Source organism: Elaeis guineensis, chromosome 5, assembly GCF_000442705.2.
Source record: "Elaeis guineensis isolate ETL-2024a chromosome 5, EG11, whole genome shotgun sequence".
Taxonomy (NCBI): Eukaryota; Viridiplantae; Streptophyta; class Magnoliopsida; order Arecales; family Arecaceae; genus Elaeis; species Elaeis guineensis.
Genome location: NC_025997.2, coordinates 25731206 through 25742239, shown reverse-complemented (window position 1 = coordinate 25742239; position 11034 = coordinate 25731206).

Here is an 11034-nt window from a genome sequence, read left to right as displayed (position 1 = left end):
TCTATTATCGCTATTACTTATCTCAAAAAATATTTTTAGTTTTAAATATTAAAATAATTATTGAAATAATGATTGCTATAATAGTATTATTATAATAGAAAGTGACGTATTATTAAAAAAAAAAAAAGAGATTTAGCAGCACTCTTTTATCAGTGAATATAAATTAAAAATTATTGATAAAATAGATTTTAGACGGTATTTTTTGAATCCGCTGGCAACATCTTATTTTCTCTTGTGGTCAAATCAATCGCTGAGAAAAATCTTATTTTTTTCCAATGATCTGGTAAACAGCTAGGAAAGTCTATTTTTATCGACGATCATATCACACTTTGGAAAAAAATTTATTTTTATCAGTGGTCAAATTAAAATATTTTGAAAGTCTTGTTCTCTTGCAGAAGTATTTTATTTTTCCAGCGATCAGGTAAACCACTAGGAAAATTCAATTTCTATCCACCGAAAAAAATTCTGTTTATCTAGTGATTATCTTAAACCATTGGGAAAGATATACATTATAATAACTAAATCGCGCGCACCCAATGAACAAATGATTGCTAATATAAATAAATCAAGCTAACTTGTAAGAAAATATGTAACAAAATATGTTAATTTCTTGGGCACAATCGCTAGAAGAGGCAATTTGCCTCATATTACGTATACTGATTGGAGAATAGTGCCATTCAACATGAAGAAGAAGATGTGGGAGATAGTGACGTATGTCACGTATTGCTAACTATTTTTTAATGTAACCTATATTATTCATATGTACTAATTTTTATTTTCAGTATTTTTCAATAATATCTCAAACATATAAATTCTCAACTTTCAAGATGTGGTTCGAATTGAATTTATTTTTTTATTATATATATTGTAAAGTAAGATCCAAATTGATCCAATAGCCAAAGGTTAGAGTATATCTTCTATTTTTACAAAGTGGAAGGATTGGAAAAGAGAACTAAAATGATATTTCTTTGATGTATATAAGACCGATGAGGAGAAGAGATGTTGTTTGTATAGATCAAAGGATTTTTCTAAATCAATAGCATACATATTTGCAGTTTCTTCTTTCTGATGAAGTAAAGGTAATTGCAAAGTACTATATATATTTTTTAATAGATTTTCGATGTAATCAACCTCTAAAACTTTGTTGTTGATAAAAAAATGTAATGAAACCAATAGAAACAATCGTGCTTTGCAAGATATGACCTACACTGCTGGAGTCAAAAGCTTTGCTACAATAAGTTATGAAGAGGTACTTCAAATAATTACTTATTAATATATAGATTTCTTGTATGTACTATTTGACATACTCATCTATCAACTATATTGCTATAATAATTATGATTTGCAGGCTCAAAGAGGCCTGATGGCTTGCATTGTACCATAGCTGAATTTTTTATAATAACACATTAGCATAAAGATTAAAGGCTAATGAATGATGAGGTGGTAGAGATAATTGTTTATTAATCTTATTGCTATTGTTATTGTTCACTTGTTATCATTATATGCATTATTTTTCTTCCTAAATTATTGATTGGTTTATATTGTAGCAACAACTTCATGAACGCATGGCTGCTAGAGATACACCCGATACAACTAAGGATGAGATTACTTTTGATGATGTGTACTCAAAAATAATGGGATGTGAGAGATGTGGATGAGTGTTGGATATATTCCAATGCACACCCTTTGGGCCCCTAGGTGGGTTTATGTGGTGGTGACGTGGCAACGATCCTTAGAGGTCGGCTTGTCCCTCGATTAGTGGATTAAATGGAGACCGACTGCTCGGCCTACCGTCGAGGCTTAATCTTCCTTGAAGTGGGTCAAGCTTAGTGTGAAACCCTCAGACCCGTCTATAGCATGTTGTAAACGTGGGGTTCTATACCTAGTGGATAAAGGCTAATAGACCTCACCTCTCAGCAGACATTTACCTTTCAGGAGGTTGGCGAGGGATTAAGGTCCTAATATATGATATCAGAGTGAGGTTGCAGGTTCAAAACCTGTCAGACCCCTCAGATGTTGATGCCTTGGCAAAATTCTTGGGCATCGACCTAGAGGGTCGACTCACCCTTAGTTGGTAAGGATTAATTGGGACTGATCGTCCAATATGCCGCTTGAGGATGATCTTGTTTGATGCGAGTCAACTCAGGTGCGAAACCCCTTAGGCCTGCCTGTGTGCTTATCACGGGTTTCTTTGCCTTGTGGATCAAGGCTAATGAACACCTCCTTCTATGGGGCAATTGCTTTTTAGAAGAGTGGTTAGGAGCTACAGTCCTAACATGTAGTACCAAAGCGAGGTCATAGGTTTGAGACTTGCTAGGCCCCCCGGTGTCGCTAGGGGGTTGTTGGATATGTTACAGCGTACACTCTTCATGGCTCCCAGATGGGTTTATATGGCTGGTGATGTGGTAACGATCCTCAGAAGATCGACCTTTAGGTTTATGCGGCTGGTGATGTGGCAACGATTCTCAGCAGAGGGTCGGCCCTTATGGAGGGATTGGCTTGTCCCCCGATTAATGGATTAAATGAAGATTGGTCGCTCAACCTGTCGCTGAGACTTGATCTTGCTTGAATTAGGTCAGGCTCGATGCAAAATCTCTCAGACCCGCCCGTAGTATGTTATAGATGCAGGGTTATGTGCCTAGTGGATAAAGACTTATAAACCTCTCCTTCCAACAAGCATTTATCTTTTGGAAGGTTGGTTAGGGGTTAAGGTCCTAACCATGGGTTTGCATGATAGAAAAGGGTGTAGTACCTAGTGATTTTTGGGATAAAACATCTTATTCTGAGTACATAAAGAATACCATACAAGATAGATAAAAGCTTCAGGAAGTGGAAGAAAAGTTAACTACCATGACTCAAAAGAATATATATCGACTTGGAGGACAAATATAACTAAGTACAAGCCAAGCTATCTTTCATGAAATAAATTTTAGAGGGTTTACAAAGTCAATATAATCAACAGCCCAATCTAATGGAATGCACGTCCCATTAATTCATACTACACTGGCATGTATGAAAGGATTTAAATATGAAAATTATTTAACATCTAAATACATTGAGATAATCTTTATTTAAAAATCATGTATGGGTAAATGATGTATGTAGTAATCCTGATTGCTTGTTGGTACATCGATCCCACTAGCTCATTATCATCCAGTCATATTATTTCAATTTATCAGGTGATACATATATTTTATCATCTATCTTTTACTCTTACAAAATGGTTGTTAGGTGTGGATAAGTTCTTGGAGAATTTCATCTTGTTTCCAAGTAGCACTGCCAATTGTTCTCTATATTTGAGAGGTTCAACACAATTTTTTAATGGGCTTAATAGCGTCCATGCTTTCAAACTCCTTACACTCCTTTCTGTTGGGATGCAGTCTCACTTAGCAATGGTTCATGGTGAAATATATTCTTGTCAACATTTCTGTGGATTATCTTTTTCGGCTACCATTTTTATGAAATACTTGAAATTAATATATACTGTAGTAGGCTATATATCAAGTCCGACGACTGTTGTAGTTTCCTTGCTATATTTTTTTATTGAGCTGTGATATACAGTGGTTTAAGTATTGTGTATATTCATTGTATCTATGAAGCGGTTGTTTTTTGCTTTTTTTTTTTTTATATATCTTGATAGTATAGTTGCATCTTGCTAAAGTTTAAATGATCAGTTTGCACCTGATGGATTGCATTGTTATATATTGTTTTATTGCTTGCTTTTGTAGCCCTTTTTGTTTGCTTAGACTGACATTAGATGAATTTATTTCTTGTTAGGAATCTAATACTTTATTTAATTACAGAAAAGTCAGGATAAAAGAGCAAGATCCCAACAAACTTACACTATCAAGATAGATTGATCATTCTCTATTACTTTTTTTATATATTTCATATTTATTTACTTTATATTTGCATTATATTGACAAATTAAAATCTCTATTTGTAGGAAGGAAAGGAGGTCACCTTGAAGAGTTCAAGATGGCCACACAAAACTGAGGTGGCACGTATAATGCTTATAAATAAAAATCCAAGATAGTGGGTAATGTTATTCTAGAGACTGAATTTTGAAAGTTTTATATTGATTTTGCAGAGATGCAAAGTGTGCCATTGATTTGAACTGATGGATTGAAGCAAGTTATTGGTGATTCTATTGGGTCAACAATTGCATGACTCTCTACTTTTATCAGTATTATAATTTCTTATCTATTTTTTTTATTAATTTTTATTACTCTTATATATTATTTATGGGCTAATTATACTTTTTCTTTCTTATTTTTTCAGATTGAACTTGCCGATACAAAGCTCTTAATCATTATATGCATAGTCTTTTTTTTTTTATTTTGTGTACAGGGGATAATAGATTTTTTTATCAAAATTTTAAAGAATATATCTATAAATTTGTTTCAAAAATTTATATTTCCATCACTGTTAGTTTTGTTATATGAAAAGCTCTTTTTATTATAAACTTTTATTTGCTTATGAAGTAGTAACTGATTCTAATCATTTGTGAAAGTTAAATTTAAAATTTTGATTAATTATTTATTTTTAGTATATCAGGTGGCTTAAAGATGCAATTGGAAAGAGGAATATTATGTATGCTCATATTCAAGTTATTAGATTAGCTTTTTTTCTAAAAAAAATAATATATAAAGTATTGCCAGCGGTCATATTTGTTGCTAAATGTATATTTTCGGTGATCAAAGTGCTACTAAATGTATATTCTCAATGGTCAAAACTGCTGCTATAAGATTAAAATTTTTTTAGCAGTCAAAATTTCTATAAATTTTTTTTTTAAATCTTTGTCCAGCGGTTCTAACCGCTAGGATATGTTCTATTTTTCCAGCAGTCAACACCAAAATCATTGGCAAAAGTTCAACTTTTCTTGGTGGTCATGACCACCGATAAGCATTTGGCTTTTTCCAGTAGTCATGACCGTAAGAAAATATTTGAATTTTTTCAGTGGTCATGACCGTTGGTAAAAATTTGAATTGCAATAGTGATGGCAGCTTCTCCAGCGGCATAGCAGCTGTTATGGTGGTATCATGGATGTCTCAAATTTATAGCTCTATGAGCTATGACTATGCTATGAAAAGCAGAGCCATATGTATGCTGTGAAGAGCTACCTTCATATAAGCTGAACTGACCCTGATTTGGGCTCCTCTATGCTGATACGAGGTATCTTGAGTATCTATACTGATATGAGCTGAGGCCAAAAGTAATAAATATCCCCACATGGAGAGTACATGAAAGCTAAAATCTCTCCTGATTGATAACCTATACAATTAATAGGTGGAACCTTCATCTGCCATAAGATGACACCACTTATTCAACAAGACCAAAAGATCATGCACAATCTTTGAGGTTATTCAAAAGGGATATTCAAATCTTCCACTCAGTATGCTACCAGCATCGATCTTCTCACTTCACAGGAGTGATCAAGGGCTGAATTATCTCACCTGATTTGGCATGTCCAATGACCGATAATCTTAGGATCGTACGATCTTATAGCTAACAATCCAGCTGTCTGACATCTTTCTATATAAACAACCAGAGCCCCGAGGATGTAGATAAGTCCAATCCCTCTCAGAGAACCTGTTGCTGCTCTTTTATTTTCTGCTTTTCTGACTTGAGTGTTGAAGGATCTCGTCGGAGCCATAACCTCCGATTTGAGACTTGTTTTGCAGGTCACTCCAGCGCCATTAATCCTACACAAGGATCAGACATCCGTCTTCCGACCTCGATCGATTTAAGCAGCAACAGATAGAGGAAGGGTTACTTTTCGCAACATGCGATCAATAAAAATTACCACCAAACGATCGAGGCAATCTACCGCCTCTCAAACTGTCGTCGGTGCTGAAGAAAGCCATGCACCAACAGCGCACCCACCAGTGATGGAGGCTCCTCCACCAACCCAACTAGTGCTGGTCATGACAGATCATTTTGACTTGCTCTTCCAGCAAGTCCAGACTTTGATGGCCACTGTTCAGACGGTCCAAACTACTCCCACACTCTTTTCAGCGGCACAACCAGTACCTCTCTTGGCGATGCTTCTGGCATCTCCTGCGGTGGCATCCTCAACGAATCTGACTTTCTAGCCACCATCACACCCTGAGTTGACTGCAAGTGCTCTTCCTCCGAGCTCATGTCGCTCCGAGCTTCTTCCTCTGAGCTTGCACCACTCCAAGCTTTCTCCAAGCATCCGAGCTCCTGACCTCTAATCAAATTTCGAGGTGAGCTTCCCTATTCTGCTCTTCTTGCACATTCATCTCCTCATACTCATCGACCATTTGCAAGCTTGGATCCGTGCTTCCTGGCCTCCATCTGAGCTTCGACTCCCTCTGTCTAAGCTCCTGGCCTCCATCCAAGCTCCTGGTCTCCGTTCGAGCTCCCGACCTCCATTCGAATTTTTTGACCACTCCTCTTGTGGGCCCTGTCGAGCTCCGAGGGCCTTGTTGTCCTAAACATTCAAAGCTATAAAGGGTTCCTTCGAGGTAAAACTAGCCAGATCCGAGGCTTGGGGGGTGACAGATCCAAAGTTATTTGCGTGTGACACCCTCCGCTCATACACTTTGGCACAAAAATCACCCACAGCTGATGTCTGACCTATGACTATGCTGTGGACACCCATGAGGGGCCCCAAGGTACGCTATATTCATTTATTTTGACCCAGGTGGACAACCTGCAGGAGAAAGTAGTATAGCACATGTCGGACATAGACCCACAACATTCTAAGTCAAAAATGAAGCATAGGAATGCATGGAGATGGTGGAACATGGCCATCCAAGATCGGATCATTATCAAATGGGTTCGATGCTTCGGTCAAGGCCGATCCAACCGATCCAAGCTAAAACATTCTTCAAATTCGAGATAAAATTCTTCAAATTTGAGGTAAAATCTTTCAAATTCGAGGTAAAAACATATAAATCTGAGATAAAAATCAGGCTAATTCGAAGCTAAAAATAAGTCCAAACTGAGGCAAACAATAGGAGTGAAGCAAAACCCAAAAAGATCCTAAACAGTGCTCACAATTTCATGGTAAAAAACTTTTGAACCTTATCTATTATTTTGTATTGTTCTTTTTGAACAACAGATCTTCAAACATTCAAATTGAAGTGAAGATCAAACCAAAACCACAAAGATGAGGTAAGACCTATGAGACGATCTCCAAAAAAACTAGCCTCAAAGGGTCAACATCACCAGAAGGTAAATCTGAGCAAGCCAAGGAGAAGCAAACTAGCTCAAATGGGTAACAACAATCTATTTACCTTCAAAAGTATGATTTGACTAAAAAATCAAAAGGCTCAGCTAGAGTTGGTTTGGCAAGTTTTCTCATCTTTTGTATGCAGATCTACAACTCAAAACCTCGATGACTCCGAAATGGGGCTAACATACAAGACCCCTGCAGAGTCCGAGTCATTCGAAAAGCAGAGGGAGACCCTTAGAAATCTTTGGAGGAAAAACTAATTAGACCCCCAGAAGGCCACTGAGAGTGCAAGATGCTGTAGGTACAAGATCGCGTTGGCACACATTGCCTCTCGCGTGAAGATAAGAAATGCTAGATGCCGTAGGCACAAGATCACCGCAGGCACACAACGCCACTCATGAGGGCTAACTTAACAGACCCTCGAGAAGACCTCGATGACTCTAAGGTGGGGCTAACTTACAAGACCCCTACAGAGTCTGAGTCGTTCGACAAGCGGAGGGAGATCCTTAGAAAATCTCTGGAGGGATAACTAATCAGATCATCAGAGGACCGTCGAGAGTGCAAGATGCTGTAGGCACAAGCTTGCCGCTGGCACACACTGCCTCTCGCATGAAGATGAAAAGTGCTAGATGTTGTAGGCATAAGATCATCATAGGTACATAATGCCACTCGTGAGGACTAACTTATCAAACCCTCGAGAAGACCTCGATGACTCTGAGGTGGAGCTAACTTACAAGACTCCTGCAGAGCTTGAGTCACTCAAGAAGCAGAGGGGGATCCTTAGGGAATATTTGGAGAGATAACTAATCAGAACATCAGAAGGTCACCGAGAGTGTAAGATGCCACAGGCACAAGCTTGCCGTTGGCACACACTGCCTCTCGCGCGAAGACAAAAGTTCTAGATGCCGTAGGTACAAGATCGCTGCAGGCACACAACACCACTTGTGAGGGATAACTTATCAGACCCTCGAGAAGATCTTGATGACTCCAAGGTGGGGCTAACTTACAAGACCCCAGTAGAGCCTGAGTCATTCGATCAAAAAGCAGAGGGAGATCCTTAGAAAATCTTCGGAGGGATAACTAATCAGATCCTCAAAAGGCCATCGAGGGTGCAAGATGCTGCAGCACAAACTTGCCACTAGCACACACTGCCTCTCGTGTGAATACGAGAAGTGCTAGATGTCATAGGCACAAGATCGCCGCAGGCACACAACGCCACTCGTGAGGGCTAACTTATCAGATCCTCGAAAAGACCTCGATGACTCCAAGGCGGGGCAAAGTTATAAGACCTCTGTAGAACCTGAGTCACTTGAAAAGCAGAGAGAGATCCTTAGGGAACCTCCAGAGGGATAACTAATCAGACCCTCAGAAGGCCACCGAGAGTGCAAGATATCGTAGGTACAAGCTCGCCGCTGGCACACACTGCCTCTCATTCGAAGATGAGAAGTTCTAGATATCATAGGCACAAGATCACTGTAGGCACACAATGCCACTCATGAAGGATAACTTATCAGACCCTCGAGAAAATCTCGATGACTCCAAGATGGGGCTAACTTACAAGTCTCCTGCAAAGTTCGAGTCGCTCGAGAAGTAGAAGGAGACCCTTAAGGAACCTTCAGAGGGATAACTAATCAGACCCTTAGAAGGCCGTCGAGAGTACAAGATGTTGCAAGCACAAGCTCACCACTGGCACATATTGCCTCTCATGCGAAGATGAAAAGTGCTAGATGCTGTAGGCACAAGATCACCACTAGCACACAATGTCACTTGTAAGGGCTAACTTATCAGACTCTCGAGAAAATCTCGATGACTCCAAGATGGGGCTAACTTACAAGACCCCTGTAGAGCCTGAGTCACTCGAGAAATGGAGGAAGATCCTTAGGAAACCTCCAAAGAATAACTAATCAAAATCTCAGAAGGCCGCCCAGAGTGCAAGATGCCGCAGGCACAAGCTAGCCGCTGGCACACACTGCCTCTCACGCGAAGACGAGAAGTTCTACATACCGTAGGCATAAGATCACCGCAGGCATACAACGTCACTCATGAGGGATAACTTATCAGACCCTCGAGAAGACCATGATGACTCTGAGGTGGGGCTAACTTACAAGACCTCTGCAGAGCCAGAGTCACTCAAAAGCGGAGGGAGATCCTTAGGAACCTTTGGAGGGATAACTAATCAGAACCTCAGAAGGCTGTCGAGAGTGCAAGATGCCACAGGTACAAGCTTGTCGCTGGCACACACTGCCTCTCGTGCGAAGATGAGAAGTTCTAAATACCGTAGGTACAAAATCACCGCAGACACATAATGCCACTCGTGAGGGATAACTTATCAGACCCTCGAGAAGACCTTGACGACTCCAAGGTGGGGCTAATTTATAAGACCCCAGCAGAGCCTGAGTCATTCAATCGAGAAGCAGAGGGAGATCCTTAGGAAACCTTCGAAGGGATAACTAATCAGACCCTCAAAAGGTCGTCGAGAGTGCAAGATGCTGCAGCACAAACTCACCACTGACACACACTGCCTCTCGCGTGAAGATGAGAAGTGCTAGATGCGGTAGGCACAAGATCGTCGCAGGCACACAACATCACTCGTGAGGGCTAACTGATTAGATCTTTGAAAAGACCTCGATGACTCCAAAGCGGGGCTAAGTTATAAGACTCCTGTAGAACCTGAGTCGCTCGAGAAGCAGAGGGGGATCCTTAGGGAACCTCCAAAGGGATAACTAATTTGACCCTCAGAAGACCACCGAGAGTGCAAGATGTCACGGCACAAGCTCGCCGCTGGCACACACTGCCTCTCGTACGAAGACGAGAATTTTTAAATATCGTAGGCACAAGATCACCGTAGGCACACAATGCCACTCATGAAGATAACTTATTAGATCCTCGAGAAAATCTCGATGACTTCAAGATGGGGCTAACTTACAAGACTCCTGTAAAGCCCGAGTTGCTCGAAAAGTAGAAAAAGACCTTAAGGAACCTTCAGAGGGATAACTAATCAGACCCTTAGAAGGCCGTCAAGAGTGCAAGATGTTGCAAGCACAAGCTCATCGCTGGCACACATTGCCTCTCATGCGAAGATGAGAAGTGCTAGATGCCGTACGCACAAGATCACCACTGATACACAACATCACTCATGAGGGCTAACTTATCACACTCTCGAGAAGATCTCGATGATTCCGAGGGGGGGCTAACTTACAAGACCCCTGCAGAGCTTGAGTCGCTTAAGAAATGGAGGAAGACCTCAGAAAATCTCCGGAGGGATAACTAATCAGAACCTTAGAAGGCCGTCGAGAGTGCAAGATACCGCAGGCATAAGCTAGCCACTGGCATACACTGTCTCTCACGCGAAGACGAGAAGTTCTAAATACCGTAGGCACAAGATCACCGCAGGCATACAACGCCACTTATGAGGGATAACTTATCAGACCCTCGAGAAGACCATGATGACTCTAAGGTGGGGCTAACTTACAAGACCCCTGCAGAGCCTGAGTTGTTCGAGAAGCAAAGGGAGACCTTTAGGGAACCTCCGAAGGGATAACTAATCAGACTTTCAGAAGGCCATCGAGAGTGCAAGATGCCGCACGCATAAGCTCGCCACTTGCACACACTGTCTATCGTGCAAAGATGAGAAGTGCTAGATACCGTAGGTACAAGATCATTATAGGCACATAATGCCACTCGTGAGGGCTAACTTATCAGACCCTTGAGAAGACCTCGATGACTTTAAGATGGGGCTAACTTATATGACCCCTGCAGAGCCCAAGTCGCTTAAGAAGCATAGGGAGATCCTTAGGAAATCTCTAGAGGGATAACTAATCGACTTTCAG